General features: G+C 43.3%; 1 protein-coding gene across 4 annotated transcripts in view; it reads right to left on the bottom strand.

Moving 5' to 3' along the window:
* MPP2 (MAGUK p55 scaffold protein 2) overlaps positions 1-23,540 on the bottom strand; it is a 627,381-nt gene that overhangs the window by 337,796 nt on the left and 266,045 nt on the right. The gene's annotated exons all lie outside the window — the stretch shown is intronic.

The following is a 23,540-nucleotide window of genomic DNA, read 5'->3' as shown; positions in this document are numbered from 1 at the left end:
CTCTAAGAGAGGGGATTTTTTTCGCGCTCATCTAATATTGAAGTTACTTAATGTTGACCTAATTTTCCATCGACCTTTGTGTATCGCAAAGTGCTATTAGCTTTCATTGTTCCCTCATGTGCGGTATTATTCACTAACGTTCCTAGTACCTAGACTATTGTTATTTTCGCAAATTTAAAGGGGTAAGATCTCTCACTTTTTCTACTCGAGGGATGGGGGCTATACTGGAGGAAATCCGTAGTTAAATTGTATTCAGTTACCAATCTTTTTATTATAAAACTTAAAAACAGAAAAGGAATTTTGCCTGGCTAGTCTCTGAATGGTATCGGTTGTACATTTTAGTCAGACATTGTGAAGTGTCTCAAAGTGTGGGATTCTATTCCTGCTACTGACAATGAGTTACTTGGAGAAAAACCTTTCAGTGATAGGAGGTTGGTTAATTATCGAGCGTAAGGCTCCCATGGGTTAACCGGCCTGGTCTCTGGTCCCAGAGTGTGGGACTGTGTCCCTATTATTGGCGATTCCCAGTTGCAGAGTTTTCGATCGTTGGGGGTTGTTCAGTTTTCTTTACAGGCATTTAGCCCAATCTTCTCTAGTATTCAGGCCCTTATCTATTGTGTTTAGGTAGCAATAAGAAAAATTTTATTCTTCCTGAAAGTATTTTATCTCTTTCAAATAACTAGGAATCCCACCTGAGGATACAGGTAACAGCATAACTCTACCCAGGCAATGTAACTTTTAATTTTCAGTTCTAACACTTTTTTAGTCTCTAAACTTCAATGGCAGAGAGACTATCGTTAGATGCATACATAGAATGGAATCCAATGTCTCTTACTACATTGTATCAACCATATACTATCAATAGTAATAGCTTAGAGCAGGGGTACTCATAGTACGGCCCGCGGGCCAGTGGCGGCCCGGCAAGCCTTCCCTGGCGGCCCGCGGACCTTCCAGACATTGTACCCGAGCTTTTTTTTTTTTTTAGAGTGTCTGCAAACAGAGCGCGACTCAGACTCTGCTGCTCTGTGGGGGCCAGGCGATTCTCACTATAGTCAGGGTGGAGCTGCAGGGGCGCTGAGAGGTGAACAAAACCTCATTAACATGCCAATGGTCGTTTAAAAAGCTGTCAAGTGCTTTTGGGTGCGGCTGTGTTTGGAGATTTTGCCCAGTAAAGAAATGTTCTCAAATCGCTGCACTTCTTCGCAGGAGGGCAGCAGCACTTTGAAGCTGAACAGCATAGGAGACAAGCCGTTTCCAAGACTGTTTTTAGGACTAAATGAAGCGAGGCTTTTTCATTTGCGTCTGCTTGGATAGTTGTTTACTTTGCAAGCGCCGGAACGCCTCAGCGACTTGCTTATTGATTTAATGCACCTTATTCCGTGTCAACGTGCAGGTTTTGGAGTCTCTCTGGGGTCACTGAGCGAACGGGTGGCAGTGGTGCCCGCCAGTCATGGCAGCAAATGGTGATGGCTCACAGAGGTTCCCGCCTCGAGGGGCACAGGGGGCGGCGGTCCGTGGCACAGGCTGATGCTTACAGCACAGGTACAGAGACTCCTGTATCGCACGCTGTGATCACCAGGGGCGCTGCCTAGAACCTCATCGGCTCTACCCTGTTCTGGGAGCACCAGTGACAGAGCAGACTCTCTTTAGAGGTCCAGCCCTTCATCGCTGGTGCACAGTGGCAGAGGTGACGGGGTCCAACAATGTCTGGGAACACCAGGGGCGTTGCGGAGTGTCCTGTGCTGCCCGCCTCTGCAAGCTCCAGGGACAGAGCCGAGGCTCTTGCAGCGCCCTGCCCTCTTCGTGAGTTTCACTGGTTTTAGGGACGCAGCACCCGGTTTTGGGCAGCCGTGGCTCTCAAAGAGTCCGTCAGCTCAGGGGTACGGCCCGGTAGTGAAGACAGGTGGTGGACGAGCCATAAGGCCTCCAGACACGATGCCGAGCCTCTCCGAGCGTCCTGGTGTCTGCACCAGAGGTCTGGGGGTAGCGACATAGGGTCGGGCAGTGCCTGGGGTTTGGGACGCTAGAGCGCGAGAGAGGGAGAGCGAGGGAGGGTGGGAGAGCGAAGGAGAGCGAGAGGGAGCGAGGGAGGGAGGGAGAGCAAGCAAGGGAGGGAGAGCAAGGGAGGGAGAGCAAGGGAGGGAGAGAGAGCAATGAGCGAGGGAGAGCAAAAGGGAGGGAGGGAGAGAGAGGGAGGGAGAGCAAGTGAGGGAGAGGGAGCGCGAGGGAGGGAGAGCAAGGGAGGGAGAGCGAGGGAGGGAGAGCAAGTGAGGGAGCAAAGGAGAGCGAGAGGGAGCGAGGGAGAGGGAGCGCGAGGGAGGGAGAGCAAGCGAGGGAGAGCGAGAGAGGGAGCAAGGGAGAGCGAGGAGCAAGGAAGAGCGAGGGAGGGAGAGCAAGTGAGGGAGCAAAGGAGAGCGAGAGGGAGTGAGAGAGGGAGCGAGGGAGAGCGAGAGGGAGCGAGGGAGAGCGAGGAGCGAGGGAGAGCGAGGAGCGAGGGAGAGCGAGGAGCGAGGGAGAGCGAGGGAGGGAGGGAAAGCGAGAGAGGGAGCGAGGGAGAGCGAGGGAGGGAGGGAAAGTGAGGGAGGGAGGGAGAGCGAAGGAGGGAGAGTGAGGGAGGGAGAGAGCGCGAGGGAGACAGAAGGAGGGAGACAGAAGGAGGGAGAGGGAGACCTCAGAGAGAGGGAGACCTCAGAGTGGGGGGGCAGGAAAGAGAGGGAGACCTCAGAGGGAAGGAGACAGAGGGAAGGAGACAGAGGGAGGAGACCTCAGAGTGAGGGAGAGGGAAGGAGAGAGAGGGAGACCTCAAAGAGGGAGAGCTCAGAGTGAGGGGGAGAGAAGGAGAGGAGAGAGAGGGAGAACTCAGAGTGAGGGAGAGGGAAGGAGAGAGAGGGAGACCTCAGAATGAGGGAGACCTCAATGTGAGGGAGAGGGAAGGAGAGAGAGGGAGGCAGAGGGAATGAGGGAGAGGGAAGGAGAGAGAGGGAGACAGAGGGAAGGAGAGAGAGGGAGACAGAGGGAAGGAGAGAGAGGGATAGGGGAGAAAAGGAAATAGAGTGAGGGAGAGGGAAACAGAGAGAGGCAGACAGGGAGAGAGAGAGTGAAGACAGTCAGGGTGAGTGAGACAGATGAAGAGAGGGAGGGAGACAGTCAGAGTGAATGAGACAGAGGGAGAGAGGGAGTGAGAGAGTCAGAGTGAGTGAGACAGAGGGAGACAGAGGGAGGGAGAGGGAGGGAGGGAGAGAGAGGGAGGGAGGGAGAGCGAGAGAGAGTTGTGTGTATGCTGGGTCTGGTGGCTCAGTGGACGAAGGTGTCCACTGCAGGGACCTGTGATCAACCTCATGGTCACAGGTTTTCTTTGCTCTAGCCCCGCCCCCTTCCCCACTGACCCCGCCCCCACCGGTGCGGCCCTCGGACACAAACCACACTGTAAATTTGGCCCCCGAGAGAAAGTTTGTGAGTACCCATGGCTTAGAGTGTCATATGCCCAGCATCCCATAAGCTCACCATTCCTTTTTTTTTTTTTTTAAAGTGGGAAGATGCTATGTAGGTAACTGACCCCTCCTTGCTAGCGCCTATCAGGCCACCAGTTTGCAATATTACAAATTTGTGTTGAAATCTAGGTTTCTATTAGGGATATTTCAAAGACCATAATCTGATTAACCCCCCATAGTTGTGTTTCCTTGAGTGTGCACGTAGAGACAAGTTTGTAGTCATAGAATATATAACCCATGTATAGACTAAATCACAATATAATACTGTTTTTTAACAAGATAGATAATGTACCTTTGAATTACTGCTATATAGAGTGTTCTTTTAATTTAGATAATTAATTGTATGTATATCTATTGTAGGACACCCATAAGAATCCAGTAACACGACAGACAACGAAAAAATAGTCTTGATAAAGGTGGCACATAAAATTCGCAAAACCACCGAAATGCGTCGACGCAAGTCTTTGTATAATTCATGCTCTTTCCTCCCCGGTTTATATACGATTGTGAGGTTATAAAACCAGGGATTGTTGAAATATTAACTTTGAATGTACGCTTTGTAATTTCCAATTTGTATGTTTTACAATTAAGTTCTGTCTGTCCCCTATTTTGTGCTGGTCACAAAATTTCACAGTATTAGTTAAATTTTAACTGTTTTTTAGCATTCCCCCCATGTGAAATTGTAAATTGTTTTTTATTGTTTCAATAAATTGTTATGTAATTCATATTTTGATTATTTTTTTAGCTTGTGAGTTTATATTCAATTGTGTTATAGCTAAATCTTAGCTTCTCCTGTACACGTCCCAAGGGAATCATTTTGTTTGATCTTTTATGTTATATGCCACATTCTATCAGAGGTCAATTGGAAACGGTTGTTGGAGTGAGTTTACAACCGGAATCGGTTACAAATGTATTCTTGCCCCATTTTCTGAAATAGTCAATTAGGACATTAAAATGAAATAACTCTCCGGGTAATATTTGGACAGGCTCGTAGAAATTAATTGCTATTTTAAACCATGATCTCCCAGGGACTTCCACAGTCATAAGAGGTGATATTCTGATTGTACAATGTTTCCTGCAGTGGTTCCACTCTTCTCAGGTACTTAATGTCCATTGCACTTTTTTACCTATGCTGGGAAAATAGTCTATATGACAAACTGTCTGCTTCATAACAATGATGCTTAAATAGGCCGGGTGAAATATGTCAGTGATATTATCTCTGACAATAATGAAGAAACAAACCTTTCTCCCTTAGGGGCAATGCCTCTATCCACAGAGAGTTTGGAGGATATCTTTTAAAAGGGTCTTAAATCTTCCACCAACCACTAATCACAGCTTTTAGTACTTCTTTGATCTTCTTGGATAGCACTCATCCACTCCTTGTGTCAAACACTGCTTATATTATGAATGTTACGCCCAAGTACGTGAAAAGAGGCAATCAAACTCTCCCTCAGTCAAGTTTCTTTTTTTTTATGGCTCAGTAGGTGGCCTAGGTAAGCCTGCTCGAATGTTTTTGCTTCCAGGAATGGAGCCTATTTCGAAATAGTGCACATTCTACCAGTCCTAGCTGTTTGGCCATTTCTGGAGTTGACATTTATACTGTGATCAAAGCTTAAGTAAAACTGCCTGACTGATCCAAATGATCAATATTTATTGACAGACCATATACAATATAGTTTTCTCTATGCATGGGGGAGCATTGTACCTGGGCACCTGCACAGGGAAAATCAGTGAGGGTCACCCTTGCCTACTTAAGGCATGGCATCCGGATGCATTTAGCACGCAGGATGTTAGATACCCCCCTCTGCCATTTCTTCAAACGGAGAATACATTGAAATTGTCCTTCAAAGTCACATATTCCCCACACACCATTGAAGAAACTATCCTTTCAAAATGGAAATATACCATTCTTCAGAACACCATAGTTTTCATTCAGAATGCCACAAGGGAACAACACCTCGAACAATGAGAAGATTATCATTTTGGACCCTTTGGAAACTATTACTAATGAATATTAAATGCACCACAATTCCACCATTTACCATCGGCCACAACAGCTGGAATGTTAACCTCCCTTTCATTACATGGATGGTTGACCACTCCCATATACCCCACAGCAAATGTGTGTAGGGATGCAGGTTTCGTGAACTCTTAATTCCTTTTGCTGTAGACTGACTCGCTTTGGTATTATTTGAAGCATTCCATTGCATAGGCTCACTATCACTTTTGCTATCAATCGACTCACCTATCCAAGCAGGACACGTGTCAGAACCAGCTGTAAACTATCATAGCAAGATAAAAGGAAAGTACGCAGTGGAATTGTTGTATGTAGCGTAGCTTTATAAGATCACAAACGTTCTGAACAATGAGTGTCTTAAAGGCAACTACCCAGTGTTTATTTGTTGACTAACTTTGTAATTTCTTCTAATAAACTGTTGTACCCCTGAATGGTAGAGTGGTTCTTTTATGTTATATTATGAATAGAGAGAGGAACCCCTTGAAGTAGACAAGGGAATTGGGGTGTTAGGCCTAGATCAAACAAAATGATTCCCTTGGGACGTGTACAGGAGAAGCTAAGATTTAGCTATAACACAATTGAATATAAACTCACAAGCTAAAAAAATAATCAAAATATGAATTACATAACAATTTATTGAAACAATAAAAAACAATTTACAATTTCACATGGGGGGAATGCTAAAAAACTGTTAAAATTTAACTAATACTGTGAAATTTTGTGACCAGCACAAAATAGGGGACAGACAGAACTTAATTGTAAAACATACAAATTGGAACTTACAAAGCGTACATTCAAAGTTAATATTTCAACAATCCCTGGTTTTATAACCTCACAATCGTATATAAACCGGGGAGGAAAGAGCATGAATTGTACAAAGACTTGCGTCGACGCGTTTCGGTGGTTTTGCGTATTTTATGTGCCACCTTTATCAAGACTATTTTTTCGTTGTCTGTCGTGTTACTGGATCCTTATAGGTGTCCTACAATAGATATACATACAATTAATTATCTAAATTAAAAGAACACTCTATATAGCAGTAATTCAAAGGTACATTATCTATCTTGTTAAAAAACAGTATTATATTGTGATTTAGTCTATGCATGGGTTATATATTCTATGACTACAAACTTGTCTCTACGTGCACACTCAAGGAAACGCAACTATGGGGGGTTAATCAGATTATGGTCTTTGAAATATCCCTAATAGAAACCTAGATTTCAACACAAATTTGTAATATTGCAAACTGGTGGCCTGATAGGCGCTAGCAAGGAGGGGTCAGTTACCTACATAGCATCTTCCCACTTTAAAAAAAAAAAAAAAAAAAAAAAAGGGAATGGTGAGCTTATGGGATGCTGGGCATATGACACTCTAAGCTATTACTATTGATAGTATATGGTTGATACAATGTAGTAAGAGACATTGGATTCCATTCTATGTATGCATCTAACGATAGTCTCTCTGCCATTGAAGTTTAGAGACTAAAAAAGTGTTAGAACAGAAAATTAAAAGTTACATTGCCTGGGTAGAGTTATGCTGTTACCTGTATCCTCAGGTGGGATTCCTAGTTATTTGAAAGAGATAAAATACTTTCAGGATGAATAAAATTTTTCTTATTGGGCGGTTTCCATCTAAAGGGAAAAGCATAAGAAACCGCTAAATTAGGGGGCGGTGGAATTAGTCCTATTCCATTCTTGTTAATTTTAGCCTATTGCTTGACATACCTTTAGATTTCTTTTGAGTATCCTATCCCTGAAGGATTAGAAAGCTTTTAAAATCAGTCAATCTTCAGACACTTCTATGCCACCGCTTATACGCTGTTCTTGGTTTATGGCGGAGATGGAGTTCAATGGCGGTTTGCTCAAACGGCCAGAGCGAATCTCTCTTAAAAGAATAATAACAATAAGGGAGCACTTTTAGACCACGATTCTGTATGGCGGTGTAGGTGATTATAATTATACACCCGAATTGCTCAGTTCGAGAGAGAGCAGTTTTACCTATTGTAGCGGAAAAAATCTCGCTGTAGAGGGGGTTGTGGAGGCGCAGCAAGCTGCCTTTCCTTTTCAGAGCGCTGGGGTAATTTCTTAAATTGGTATTCTTATATCCCCTAGAAGGACAAAAGCATAACCTTATTTCATTTATGGTTCGTTAATTCGTCCGGCACCTATAAGTGCTCTCTAACGGGGTGAGTCTTACCTGCTCTAGCGGTAGCGTCTCGTTGCATCGGGTCTTCGTGTTGGAATGAAAGATTCTTTGTGTCTCGCGGGCTTAGTTAAAATACACCCATCTGTGCTACGATTGGATGAAGACAAAGTATTGTATCATCCAATCATGTGCATTACTGTTGAAGCTGCCTCTTTGCATGTTAGGCTTGCTGAGCACTCTATTCTATTGGCTGTTACATGGTTTGGGGGCATGTCCATACGGAGGCTTCATCCAGTTTCCACTGTGGTCCTCTAAGAGAGGGGATTTTTTTCGCGCTCATCTAATATTGAAGTTACTTAATGTTGACCTAATTTTCCATCGACCTTTGTGTATCGCAAAGTGCTATTAGCTTTCATTGTTCCCTCATGTGCGGTATTATTCACTAACGTTCCTAGTACCTAGACTATTGTTATTTTCGCAAATTTAAAGGGGTAAGATCTCTCACTTTTTCTACTCGAGGGATGGGGGCTATACTGGAGGAAATCCGTAGTTAAATTGTATTCAGTTACCAATCTTTTTATTATAAAACTTAAAAACAGAAAAGGAATTTTGCCTGGCTAGTCTCTGAATGGTATCGGTTGTACATTTTAGTCAGACATTGTGAAGTGTCTCAAAGTGTGGGATTCTATTCCTGCTACTGACAATGAGTTACTTGGAGAAAAACCTTTCAGTGATTAGAGGTTGGTTAATTATCGAGCGTAAGGCTCCCATGGGTTAACCGGCCTGGTCTCTGGTCCCAGAGTGTGGGACTGTGTCCCTATTATTGGCGATTCCCAGTTGCAGAGTTTTCGATCGTTGGGGGTTGTTCAGTTTTCTTTACAGGCATTTAGCCCAATCTTCTCTAGTATTCAGGCCCTTATCTATTGTGTTTAGGTAGCAATAAGAAAAATTTTATTCTTCCTGAAAGTATTTTATCTCTTTCAAATAACTAGGAATCCCACCTGAGGATACAGGTAACAGCATAACTCTACCCAGGCAATGTAACTTTTAATTTTCAGTTCTAACACTTTTTTAGTCTCTAAACTTCAATGGCAGAGAGACTATCGTTAGATGCATACATAGAATGGAATCCAATGTCTCTTACTACATTGTATCAACCATATACTATCAATAGTAATAGCTTAGAGCAGGGGTACTCATAGTACGGCCCGCGGGCCAGTGGCGGCCCGGCAAGCCTTCCCTGGCGGCCCGCGGACCTTCCAGACATTGTACCCGAGCTTTTTTTTTTTTTTAGAGTGTCTGCAAACAGAGCGCGACTCAGACTCTGCTGCTCTGTGGGGGCCAGGCGATTCTCACTATAGTCAGGGTGGAGCTGCAGGGGCGCTGAGAGGTGAACAAAACCTCATTAACATGCCAATGGTCGTTTAAAAAGCTGTCAAGTGCTTTTGGGTGCGGCTGTGTTTGGAGATTTTGCCCAGTAAAGAAATGTTCTCAAATCGCTGCACTTCTTCGCAGGAGGGCAGCAGCACTTTGAAGCTGAACAGCATAGGAGACAAGCCGTTTCCAAGACTGTTTTTAGGACTAAATGAAGCGAGGCTTTTTCATTTGCGTCTGCTTGGATAGTTGTTTACTTTGCAAGCGCCGGAACGCCTCAGCGACTTGCTTATTGATTTAATGCACCTTATTCCGTGTCAACGTGCAGGTTTTGGAGTCTCTCTGGGGTCACTGAGCGAACGGGTGGCAGTGGTGCCCGCCAGTCATGGCAGCAAATGGTGATGGCTCACAGAGGTTCCCGCCTCGAGGGGCACAGGGGGCGGCGGTCCGTGGCACAGGCTGATGCTTACAGCACAGGTACAGAGACTCCTGTATCGCACGCTGTGATCACCAGGGGCGCTGCCTAGAACCTCATCGGCTCTACCCTGTTCTGGGAGCACCAGTGACAGAGCAGACTCTCTTTAGAGGTCCAGCCCTTCATCGCTGGTGCACAGTGGCAGAGGTGACGGGGTCCAACAATGTCTGGGAACACCAGGGGCGTTGCGGAGTGTCCTGTGCTGCCCGCCTCTGCAAGCTCCAGGGACAGAGCCGAGGCTCTTGCAGCGCCCTGCCCTCTTCGTGAGTTTCACTGGTTTTAGGGACGCAGCACCCGGTTTTGGGCAGCCGTGGCTCTCAAAGAGTCCGTCAGCTCAGGGGTACGGCCCGGTAGTGAAGACAGGTGGTGGACGAGCCATAAGGCCTCCAGACACGATGCCGAGCCTCTCCGAGCGTCCTGGTGTCTGCACCAGAGGTCTGGGGGTAGCGACATAGGGTCGGGCAGTGCCTGGGGTTTGGGACGCTAGAGCGCGAGAGAGGGAGAGCGAGGGAGGGTGGGAGAGCGAAGGAGAGCGAGAGGGAGCGAGGGAGGGAGGGAGAGCAAGCAAGGGAGGGAGAGCAAGGGAGGGAGAGCAAGGGAGGGAGAGAGAGCAATGAGCGAGGGAGAGCAAAAGGGAGGGAGGGAGAGAGAGGGAGGGAGAGCAAGTGAGGGAGAGGGAGCGCGAGGGAGGGAGAGCAAGGGAGGGAGAGCGAGGGAGGGAGAGCAAGTGAGGGAGCAAAGGAGAGCGAGAGGGAGCGAGGGAGAGGGAGCGCGAGGGAGGGAGAGCAAGCGAGGGAGAGCGAGAGAGGGAGCAAGGGAGAGCGAGGAGCAAGGAAGAGCGAGGGAGGGAGAGCAAGTGAGGGAGCAAAGGAGAGCGAGAGGGAGTGAGAGAGGGAGCGAGGGAGAGCGAGAGGGAGCGAGGGAGAGCGAGGAGCGAGGGAGAGCGAGGAGCGAGGGAGAGCGAGGAGCGAGGGAGAGCGAGGGAGGGAGGGAAAGCGAGAGAGGGAGCGAGAGAGGGAGCGAGGGAGAGCGAGGGAGGGAGGGAAAGTGAGGGAGGGAGGGAGAGCGAAGGAGGGAGAGTGAGGGAGGGAGAGAGCGCGAGGGAGACAGAAGGAGGGAGACAGAAGGAGGGAGAGGGAGACCTCAGAGAGAGGGAGACCTCAGAGTGGGGGGGCAGGAAAGAGAGGGAGACCTCAGAGGGAAGGAGACAGAGGGAAGGAGACAGAGGGAGGAGACCTCAGAGTGAGGGAGAGGGAAGGAGAGAGAGGGAGACCTCAAAGAGGGAGAGCTCAGAGTGAGGGGGAGAGAAGGAGAGGAGAGAGAGGGAGAACTCAGAGTGAGGGAGAGGGAAGGAGAGAGAGGGAGACCTCAGAATGAGGGAGACCTCAATGTGAGGGAGAGGGAAGGAGAAAGAGGGAGGCAGAGGGAAGGAGAGAGAGGGAGGCAGAGGGAATGAGGGAGAGGGAAGGAGAGAGAGGGAGACAGAGGGAAGGAGAGAGAGGGAGACAGAGGGAAGGAGAGAGAGGGATAGGGGAGAAAAGGAAATAGAGTGAGGGAGAGGGAAACAGAGAGAGGCAGACAGGGAAAGAGAGAGTGAAGACAGTCAGGGTGAGTGAGACAGATGAAGAGAGGGAGGGAGACAGTCAGAGTGAATGAGACAGAGGGAGAGAGGGAGTGAGAGAGTCAGAGTGAGTGAGACAGAGGGAGACAGAGGGAGGGAGAGGGAGGGAGGGAGAGAGAGGGAGGGAGGGAGAGCGAGAGAGAGTTGTGTGTATGCTGGGTCTGGTGGCTCAGTGGACGAAGGTGTCCACTGCAGGGACCTGTGATCAACCTCATGGTCACAGGTTTTCTTTGCTCTAGCCCCGCCCCCTTCCCCACTGACCCCGCCCCCACCGGTGCGGCCCTCGGACACAAACCACACTGTAAATTTGGCCCCCGAGAGAAAGTTTGTGAGTACCCATGGCTTAGAGTGTCATATGCCCAGCATCCCATAAGCTCACCATTCCTTTTTTTTTTTTTTTAAAGTGGGAAGATGCTATGTAGGTAACTGACCCCTCCTTGCTAGCGCCTATCAGGCCACCAGTTTGCAATATTACAAATTTGTGTTGAAATCTAGGTTTCTATTAGGGATATTTCAAAGACCATAATCTGATTAACCCCCCATAGTTGTGTTTCCTTGAGTGTGCACGTAGAGACAAGTTTGTAGTCATAGAATATATAACCCATGTATAGACTAAATCACAATATAATACTGTTTTTTAACAAGATAGATAATGTACCTTTGAATTACTGCTATATAGAGTGTTCTTTTAATTTAGATAATTAATTGTATGTATATCTATTGTAGGACACCCATAAGGATCCAGTAACACGACAGACAACGAAAAAATAGTCTTGATAAAGGTGGCACATAAAATTCGCAAAACCACCGAAATGCGTCGACGCAAGTCTTTGTATAATTCATGCTCTTTCCTCCCCGGTTTATATACGATTGTGAGGTTATAAAACCAGGGATTGTTGAAATATTAACTTTGAATGTACGCTTTGTAATTTCCAATTTGTATGTTTTACAATTAAGTTCTGTCTGTCCCCTATTTTGTGCTGGTCACAAAATTTCACAGTATTAGTTAAATTTTAACTGTTTTTTAGCATTCCCCCCATGTGAAATTGTAAATTGTTTTTTATTGTTTCAATAAATTGTTATGTAATTCATATTTTGATTATTTTTTTAGCTTGTGAGTTTATATTCAATTGTGTTATAGCTAAATCTTAGCTTCTCCTGTACACGTCCCAAGGGAATCATTTTGTTTGATCTTTTATGTTATATGCCACATTCTATCAGAGGTCAATTGGAAACGGTTGTTGGAGTGAGTTTACAACCGGAATCGGTTACAAATGTATTCTTGCCCCATTTTCTGAAATAGTCAATTAGGACATTAAAATGAAATAACTCTCCGGGTAATACTTGGACAGGCTCGTAGAAATTAATTGCTATTTTAAACCATGATCTCCCAGGGACTTCCACAGTCATAAGAGGTGATATTCTGATTGTACAATGTTTCCTGCAGTGGTTCCACTCTTCTCAGGTACTTAATGTCCATTGCACTTTTTTACCTATGCTGGGAAAATAGTCTATATGACAAACTGTCTGCTTCATAACAATGATGCTTAAATAGGCCGGGTGAAATATGTCAGTGATATTATCTCTGACAATAATGAAGAAACAAACCTTTCTCCCTTAGGGGCAATGCCTCTATCCACAGAGAGTTTGGAGGATATCTTTTAAAAGGGTCTTAAATCTTCCACCAACCACTAATCACAGCTTTTAGTACTTCTTTGATCTTCTTGGATAGCACTCATCCACTCCTTGTGTCAAACACTGCTTATATTATGAATGTTACGCCCAAGTACGTGAAAAGAGGCAATCAAACTCTCCCTCAGTCAAGTTTCTTTTTTTTTATGGCTCAGTAGGTGGCCTAGGTAAGCCTGCTCGAATGTTTTTGCTTCCAGGAATGGAGCCTATTTCGAAATAGTGCACATTCTACCAGTCCTAGCTGTTTGGCCATTTCTGGAGTTGACATTTATACTGTGATCAAAGCTTAAGTAAAACTGCCTGACTGATCCAAATGATCAATATTTATTGACAGACCATATACAATATAGTTTTCTCTATGCATGGGGGAGCATTGTACCTGGGCACCTGCACAGGGAAAATCAGTGAGGGTCACCCTTGCCTACTTAAGGCATGGCATCCGGATGCATTTAGCACGCAGGATGTTAGATACCCCCCTCTGCCATTTCTTCAAACGGAGAATACATTGAAATTGTCCTTCAAAGTCACATATTCCCCACACACCATTGAAGAAACTATCCTTTCAAAATGGAAATATACCATTCTTCAGAACACCATAGTTTTCATTCAGAATGCCACAAGGGAACAACACCTCGAACAATGAGAAGATTATCATTTTGGACCCTTTGGAAACTATTACTAATGAATATTAAATGCACCACAATTCCACCATTTACCATCGGCCACAACAGCTGGAATGTTAACCTCCCTTTCATTACATGGATGGTTGACCACTCCCATATACCCCACAGCAAATGTGTGTAGGGATGCAGGTTTCGTGAACTCTTAATTCCTTTTGCTGTAGACTGACTCGCTTTGGTATTATTTGAAGCATTCCATTGCATAGGCTCACTATCACTTTTGCTATCAATCGACTCACCTATCCAAGCAGGACACGTGTCAGAACCAGCTGTAAACTATCATAGCAAGATAAAAGGAAAGTACGCAGTGGAATTGTTGTATGTAGCGTAGCTTTATAAGATCACAAACGTTCTGAACAATGAGTGTCTTAAAGGCAACTACCCAGTGTTTATTTGTTGACTAACTTTGTAATTTCTTCTAATAAACTGTTGTACCCCTGAATGGTAGAGTGGTTCTTTTATGTTATATTATGAATAGAGAGAGGAACCCCTTGAAGTAGACAAGGGAATTGGGGTGTTAGGCCTAGATCAAACAAAATGATTCCCTTGGGACGTGTACAGGAGAAGCTAAGATTTAGCTATAACACAATTGAATATAAACTCACAAGCTAAAAAAATAATCAAAATATGAATTACATAACAATTTATTGAAACAATAAAAAACAATTTACAATTTCACATGGGGGGAATGCTAAAAAACTGTTAAAATGTAACTAATACTGTGAAATTTTGTGACCAGCACAAAATAGGGGACAGACAGAACTTAATTGTAAAACATACAAATTGGAAATTACAAAGCGTACATTCAAAGTTAATATTTCAACAATCCCTGGTTTTATAACCTCACAATCGTATATAAACCGGGGAGGAAAGAGCATGAATTGTACAAAGACTTGCGTCGACGCGTTTCGGTGGTTTTGCGTATTTTATGTGCCACCTTTATCAAGACTATTTTTTCGTTGTCTGTCGTGTTACTGGATCCTTATAGGTGTCCTACAATAGATATACATACAATTAATTATCTAAATTAAAAGAACACTCTATATAGCAGTAATTCAAAGGTACATTATCTATCTTGTTAAAAAACAGTATTATATTGTGATTTAGTCTATGCATGGGTTATATATTCTATGACTACAAACTTGTCTCTACGTGCACACTCAAGGAAACGCAACTATGGGGGGTTAATCAGATTATGGTCTTTGAAATATCCCTAATAGAAACCTAGATTTCAACACAAATTTGTAATATTGCAAACTGGTGGCCTGATAGGCGCTAGCAAGGAGGGGTCAGTTACCTACATAGCATCTTCCCACTTTAAAAAAAAAAAAAAAAAAAAAAAAGGGAATGGTGAGCTTATGGGATGCTGGGCATATGACACTCTAAGCTATTACTATTGATAGTATATGGTTGATACAATGTAGTAAGAGACATTGGATTCCATTCTATGTATGCATCTAACGATAGTCTCTCTGCCATTGAAGTTTAGAGACTAAAAAAGTGTTAGAACAGAAAATTAAAAGTTACATTGCCTGGGTAGAGTTATGCTGTTACCTGTATCCTCAGGTGGGATTCCTAGTTATTTGAAAGAGATAAAATACTTTCAGGATGAATAAAATTTTTCTTATTGGGCGGTTTCCATCTAAAGGGAAAAGCATAAGAAACCGCTAAATTAGGGGGCGGTGGAATTAGTCCTATTCCATTCTTGTTAATTTTAGCCTATTGCTTGACATACCTTTAGATTTCTTTTGAGTATCCTATCCCTGAAGGATTAGAAAGCTTTTAAAATCAGTCAATCTTCAGACACTTCTATGCCACCGCTTATACGCTGTTCTTGGTTTATGGCGGAGATGGAGTTCAATGGCGGTTTGCTCAAACGGCCAGAGCGAATCTCTCTTAAAAGAATAATAACAATAAGGGAGCACTTTTAGACCACGATTCTGTATGGCGGTGTAGGTGATTATAATTATACACCCGAATTGCTCAGTTCGAGAGAGAGCAGTTTTACCTATTGTAGCGGAAAAAATCTCGCTGTAGAGGGGGTTGTGGAGGCGCAGCAAGCTGCCTTTCCTTTTCAGAGCGCTGGGGTAATTTCTTAAATTGGTATTCTTATATCCCCTAGAAGGACAAAAGCATAACCTTATTTCATTTATGGTTCGTTAATTCGTCCGGCACCTATAAGTGCTCTCTAACGGGGTGAGTCTTACCTGCTCTAGCGGTAGCGTCTCGTTGCATCGGGTCTTCGTGTTGGAATGAAAGATTCTTTGTGTCTCGCGGGCTTAGTTAAAATACACCCATCTGTGCTACGATTGGATGAAGACAAAGTATTGTATCATCCAATCATGTGCATTACTGTTGAAGCTGCCTCTTTGCATGTTAGGCTTGCTGAGCACTCTATTCTATTGGCTGTTACATGGTTTGGGGGCATGTCCATACGGAGGCTTCATCCAGTTTCCACTGTGGTCCTCTAAGAGAGGGGATTTTTTTCGCGCTCATCTAATATTGAAGTTACTTAATGTTGACCTAATTTTCCATCGACCTTTGTGTATCGCAAAGTGCTATTAGCTTTCATTGTTCCCTCATGTGCGGTATTATTCACTAACGTTCCTAGTACCTAGACTATTGTTATTTTCGCAAATTTAAAGGGGTAAGATCTCTCACTTTTTCTACTCGAGGGATGGGGGCTATACTGGAGGAAATCCGTAGTTAAATTGTATTCAGTTACCAATCTTTTTATTATAAAACTTAAAAACAGAAAAGGAATTTTGCCTGGCTAGTCTCTGAATGGTATCGGTTGTACATTTTAGTCAGACATTGTGAAGTGTCTCAAAGTGTGGGATTCTATTCCTGCTACTGACAATGAGTTACTTGGAGAAAAACCTTTCAGTGATTAGAGGTTGGTTAATTATCGAGCGTAAGGCTCCCATGGGTTAACCGGCCTGGTCTCTGGTCCCAGAGTGTGGGACTGTGTCCCTATTATTGGCGATTCCCAGTTGCAGAGTTTTCGATCGTTGGGGGTTGTTCAGTTTTCTTTACAGGCATTTAGCCCAATCTTCTCTAGTATTCAGGCCCTTATCTATTGTGTTTAGGTAGCAATAAGAAAAATTTTATTCATCCTGAAAGTATTTTATCTCTTTCAAATAACTAGGAATCCCACCTGAGGATACAGGTAACAGCATAACTCTACCCAGGCAATGTAACTTTTAATTTTCAGTTCTAACACTTTTTTAGTCTCTAAACTTCAATGGCAGAGAGACTATCGTTAGATGCATACATAGAATGGAATCCAATGTCTCTTACTACATTGTATCAACCATATACTATCAATAGTAATAGCTTAGAGTGTCATATGCCCAGCATCCCATAAGCTCACCATTCCTTTTTTTTTTTTTTTTTTAAGTGGGAAGATGCTATGTAGGTAACTGACCCCTCCTTGCTAGCGCCTATCAGGCCACCAGTTTGCAATATTACAAATTTGTGTTGAAATCTAGGTTTCTATTAGGGATATTTCAAAGACCATAATCTGATTAACCCCCCATAGTTGTGTTTCCTTGAGTGTGCACGTAGAGACAAGTTTGTAGTCATAGAATATATAACCCATGTATAGACTAAATCACAATATAATACTGTTTTTTAACAAGATAGATAATGTACCTTTGAATTACTGCTATATAGAGTGTTCTTTTAATTTAGATAATTAATTGTATGTATATCTATTGTAGGACACCTATAAGGATCCATTAACATGACAGACAACGAAAAAATAGTCTTGATAAAGGTGGCACATAAAATACGCAAAACCACCGAAACGCGTCGACGCAAGTCTTTGTATAATTCATGCTCTTTCCTCCCCGGTTTATATACGATTGTGAGGTTATAAAACCAGGGATTGTTGAAATATTAACTTTGAATGTACGCTTTGTAATTTCCAATTTGTATGTTTTACAATTAAGTTCTGTCTGTCCCCTATTTTGTGCTGGTCACAAAATTTCACAGTATTAGTTAAATTTTAACTGTTTTTTTAGCATTCCCCCCATGTGAAATTGTAAATTGTTTTTTATTGTTTCAATAAATTGTTATGTAATTCATATTTTGATTATTTTTTTAGCTTGTGAGTTTATATTCAATTGTGTTATAGCTAAATCTTAGCTTCTCCTGTACACGTCCCAAGGGAATCATTTTGTTTGATCTTTTATGTTATATGCCACATTCTATCAGAGGTCAATTGGAAACGGTTGTTGGAGTGAGTTTACAACCGGAATCGGTTACAAATGTATTCTTGCCCCATTTTCTGAAATAGTCAATTAGGACATTAAAATGAAATAACTCTCCGGGTAATACTTGGACAGGCTCGTAGAAATTAATTGCTATTTTAAACCATGATCTCCCAGGGACTTCCACAGTCATAAGAGGTGATATTCTGATTGTACAATGTTTCCTGCAGTGGTTCCACTCTTCTCAGGTACTTAATGTCCATTGCACTTTTTTACCTATGCTGGGAAAATAGTCTATATGACAAACTGTCTGCTTCATAACAATGATGCTTAAATAGGCCGGGTGAAATATGTCAGTGATATTATCTCTGACAATAATGAAGAAACAAACCTTTCTCCCTTAGGGGCAATGCCTCTATCCACAGAGAGTTTGGAGGATATCTTTTAAAAGGGTCTTAAATCTTCCACCAACCACTAATCACAGCTTTTAGTACTTCTTTGATCTTCTTGGATAGCACTCATCAACTCCTTGTGTCAAACACTGCTTATATTATGAATGTTACGCCCAAGTACGTGAAAAGAGGCAATCAAACTCTCCCTCAGTCAAGTTTCTTTTTTTTTATGGCTCAGTAGGTGGCCTAGGTAATCCTGCTCGAATCTTTTTGCTTCCAGGAATGGAGCCTATTTCGAAATAGTGCACATTCTACCAGTCCTAGCTGTTTGGCCATTTCTGGAGTTGACATTTATACTGTGATCAAAGCTTAAGTAAAACTGCCTGACTGATCCAAATGATCAATATTTATTGACAGCCCATATACAATATCGGCAATTCTTTGTTTTTGTAAATTATATATTGTCTGTTTGCCTTAGACGTGAGTCCCATGCTCTCCACACCACTGGATTCAAGCAAGCCGGGCGGAAGACGGCTGGAATGCCAGAAACCGGTCCTCGGAAGCTTGTTTCCGGTCCAGGGAAGGCATGGCTTGGCAGTTCGGGCTGGACTGTTCCCATGAGGCACAGGGTCAGACTGATTTGCATATGGCCATGTCTGAACTGGGGTGGTGTGGAGTGCAAAAAAACGATGGATTTAGGCCCAGTTCTCTGTACTGGGGTGAATGTAAGACATTGTTCTGCATTCTGTCCATCAACTGTGGTTTTTGCATTTGTCACCCGAGTGGGATGGGTATGCTCAGACATGAGTCCCATGCTCTCCACACCACTGGATTCAAGCAAGCCGGGCTGAAGACGGCTTGAATGCCAGAAACCGGTCCTCGGAAGCTTGTTTCCGGTCCAGGGAAGGCATGGCTTGGCAGTTCGGGCTGGACTGTTCCCATGAGGCACAGGGTCAGACTGATTTGCATATGGCCATGTCTGAACTGGGGTGGTGTGGAGTGCAAAAAAACGATGGATTTTGGCCTAGAGCTCTGTACTGGGGTGAATGTATGACATTGTTCTGCATTCTGTCCATCCACTGTGGTTTTTGCATTTGTCACCCCGAGTGGGATGGGTATGCTCAGACGTGAGTCCCATGCTCTCCACACCACTGGATTCAAGCAAGCCGGGCTGAAGACGGCTGGAATGCCAGAAACCGGTCCTCGGAAGCTTGTTTCCGGTCCAGGGAAGGCATGGCTTGGCAGTTCGGGCTGAACTGTTCCCATGAGGCACAGGGTCAGACTGATTTGCATATGGTCATGTCTGAACTGGGGTGGTGTGGAGTGCAAAAAAACGATGGATTTAGGCTCAGATCTCTGTACTGGGGTGAATGTATGACATTGTTCTGCAATTTGTCCATCTACTGTGGTTTTTGCATTTGTCTCCCCGAGTGGGATGGGTATGCTCAGACGTGAGTCCCATGCTCTCCAAACCACTGGATTCAAGCAAGCCGGGCTGAAGACGGCTGGAATGCCAGAAACCCGTCCTCGGAAGCTTGTTTCCGGTCCAGGGAAGGCATGGTTTGGCAGTTTGGGCTGGACTGTTCCCAATGAGGCACAGGGTCAGACTGATCTGCATATGGCCATGTCTGAACTGGGGTGGGTTGGAGTGCAAAAAAACAATGGATTTATGCCCAGATCTCTGTACTGGGGTGAATGTATGACATTGTTCTGCATTCTGTCCATCAACTGTGTTTTTTGCCCCTGCCCCGAGAAGCATTACTTTACAGAGATCCACTAAAGGAAATTCGGTTCTCCTTCGTCCCGCCCTGAACATCAGAAGGAAAGGAAAGGTGCATTTCTAGCACAAACATCCAAAATATCTATTTTGTGTTTTCCTTCCCTTGGATTTTATGGGAAAATATAAATGTAAATGTAGATGTACTTGTATAGCGCACGACTACCTGGAAGCCTCTCGGCACTTGTATGAAAACCACTGAGGAACCCTTCCTGGCCTTTCCCTTTGAAGTGCCCACTCCTGGGTACCCCCAAGGTGAAGCCAGGCATCCTAGCGTTGTTGTAGCTGTTGTGGAGATTAAGCAAGCTATTGCCCAGAGTTGCAGAGTGGGACCCATGATTAGAATAGGCACTAAGGTGAGAATTAACAGGTCAGAGGAAATTGAACCCTGGTCCAGGGCCAGACTTCTGCATCAGGGTCTGCCGCTCTTACCACTGAGCCACACATATTTATTTTAAAGCCATTTACGCATGGGTAATTGTGGTGTGAATGCAAAGTGGTGTTCTCATGGCCTGCAATGACATTGCAACACATGCAAATAATATTATTTCTTTCCACAGGTTTGCAAGCTGTCTGAAAAAATCCTGCATGAAAAATGACTGACTTAAAACCTCCAGCTCTCGACTATCATTTTTCTTTCATATGACTCTCTTCTTACTTTCCATCCTCTGTATGCCTCCGCCCTCTGAGTACAGCCTACTCAAAATCACTCAGATGTTTGCTTAAATCCTTACTATTCTTTCTCTGCAATTGCCCACACCTCAAAGATCACAACCTGTCCTTTAGAAGTCATACCCTGCACCCTAAAAATAATGAATCACCCATAGCTCATCTATTGTTATCGCCAACCAATGCATGAAATTCCAATATTCCCCTCTCTCCTAGTAAAGATCACACCTAATCCTACTAATAATCTACCATATAAAAAAACTGGAGTTAAGTCATGGAATGGTCCCTGTGGGGCACAAGACTAACCACAAAAAAAATATTCCTGGAGCAGCGTGCTGCCCAGCGTAAAAGCACAGCAGTGCCTCGTATGGGACAATAATGCTATATAATGAAATTAAAATACAATATATAACCCACATTAAAATTAATACCATAACACTCAAAAGTCGAACTGTCAATTTTATTTCATACACTTTGCTTAATATTGACCTTTTACTGCTGGACACTCTTACATTCACATAAGACAAAACCACTAAGGGTCAAATCCATCTCAACATCCAGTCCACAGCAAAACACTACCCATTACCAACTGAACAGGCACAGGATAGCTGAAGAGATCTACCACATACTGCTGGCCAATAGAGGACTCTAATTTAGTCCAACATTGCAGGTCCCGACTAGCAGTCCACCGTAGCAAATCTCTCCGCCACTTCTCCCTTTAACCTATGCCTGCTCAGGACCATAAACTTTAAACAAAATATCTCAGAATGGGCAACTCAGTTAAGTGGACTATAAACATCAGAAATACCAAAAAGCGACCTGCAAAGCTGCTCAAAGTTGCTACTGAAAGCAGCTACTGAAAACTATAAACTGCTCACCTACCTCCCAAACTTCCTCATCCATCATACTGCCAAGTCCCATAACACTATAACTGCACTTCAGTGGTTGTCACACACAATATGGAAATACTTATTACACAGGTTCAAAACAAAAGCAACAAACTTCAACCAAACACCCTACATAGTGTAGCGTGCTACAGCACCTCACACAGTACGCGCTATATAAATGTTGCAGTACAATGGATCAGTGGTTACTTTGTAAAAAAACAAGTGTGCCGGGCTCTCGTCAGGAGGCAGCTTGCACCAGCCCAATTCTCCTGTAGCGCCGCTTAAAACATAACCAACTTCTAACTATGAAAGTGGGGTGAGGATGTGGCGTAATGGCAAGAGCTGCAGATCTTGGCGCTCAAGAACCAGGTTCGAGTCTCAACGTCCACTCAACATCCTGAGATTCTGTGCAAATCACTTAATCTCCCCATAAATGAATGTGTCCTTAACTAGTGCTCACGAAAAAGGGCTGGTGTTGATGATTAAGTGCCAGTGCTGAGCATTGGAAGCCTCTGGCTCAAAGGGGTGATTACCCACCATGTCTACTTAATTAGGCTTTAAGTCACAATATTGCTGTCAAAATATCCACCTGCAAAAAGTACCACAGCCACAATATTAACTATCACTATATTGTTTAGATAAGTATATTTAGGGGAAAATAGATGTATTATCTTTAACTCAACATCTACTTATATTCGAATAGAGCGGTAGGCACATATTGTAGATGTGATATTGTTAGAGGTCAATATTTCAATTGCGCTTCCTACAACTCTCCGATGCATAGACATAGTTCCTCAGTTATATTTTCGGCACAATTAAGGGAAAAACTACAGTGCAAACTCAATGAGTTCAATGTTTCTTCATAATATAAGGCCTTAATCATTCTAGATAATTCTTTATGTACATGGAATCATACGTTTCTCGCATGGTACTTGATTGAAATATGATTTTCCTTTATTAACATTAAGCCTGGATGTAGTTTAAATTATGCCTGCATAATTTGTGTAATTTTTGGTGTTTCACATTACTCTTTTCTTCTAAATTCCTCAAATTATGCCATTACACCATGACACATAATTACAACACTGTTCATGCCAATATTATAGCGTGTGAGAGCAGGCGTAATGAAAACACCCAAAACACAAGCAACTGTTGTTCACAACAAATGTATTTTTTTTTGCTATTTGTTTAGCCCAAGTTGTGTCAAGGAGTCGAAAATTGATGCGCGGATGCAATTTGCACTAAGAGAATGCTAAATGAGATGTGTTAATTTTGTGTAATTACACATAATTTTCCCGAAATTTCACATATTTACTCAAAAGAAAATTTCACACATTTCGTATACCCCTCATTTACATGCCTAAAACCGTTAATATTTTCCATGGTAAATTGCTCATCTACAATCCCATCTGGTGTGTTCTCCCCTCCCGCCTACTCTGCATCAATGATCGTGATTACTTGCCGCATTTCCAGGTTTTACAAGCTTGAAATACTCTTGATGTTGTCGACTAACAATTGTTTTGGTGCAATTTGATATAGCATGGACGACAAATAAGTATCTGTATAATAAAAAAAATCAACACATCGGTTAACTGGTGACAGTTAACTGTTGACTGAAGGAGATTGGGATTAGTAAAAGTTAAAGAATATATATGTATGTATTGAAAGATAATTTCAAGATCCTCTAAAATAGTCATATGATTAAGCAACCCATTTACACAATTGTAACTTTAATAGGTATTGCTTCAAACTAGTAGAATATGGTGTGCATTTTGTTACTAATCCTGTTTGAAAACAACTTTCAAAGCAACTGGTGCCTATTCCAAGGCATTTCTTTTCTTTCTCATATAGTCCATATTCCTCTTGGCTCTTAAAAAAGAAGTTCCAGCTTAATGATGTTTCCTTAGCTGATCACTCCTTCCAGGGTGATCTTGCTGGGTCTGTACTTTACTTCTGGAACTAGTTATCCCAACTATCTATAGGTGGCACCTTTTCCTTACAGCCTGAAATTCTTACAACATATATGATGCTACCTATGTTTTTCAGGATATCCCTGTAGGATAAATATCCATCGAGTGAATTAATTGTAATTTACTTTGCTAGTGG

The sequence above is a fragment of the Lissotriton vulgaris genome, chromosome 5 (assembly GCF_964263255.1).
Source record: "Lissotriton vulgaris chromosome 5, aLisVul1.2, whole genome shotgun sequence".
Lineage (NCBI taxonomy): Eukaryota > Metazoa > Chordata > Amphibia > Caudata > Salamandridae > Lissotriton > Lissotriton vulgaris.
This window is presented reverse-complemented; position numbering and strand designations above follow the sequence as displayed.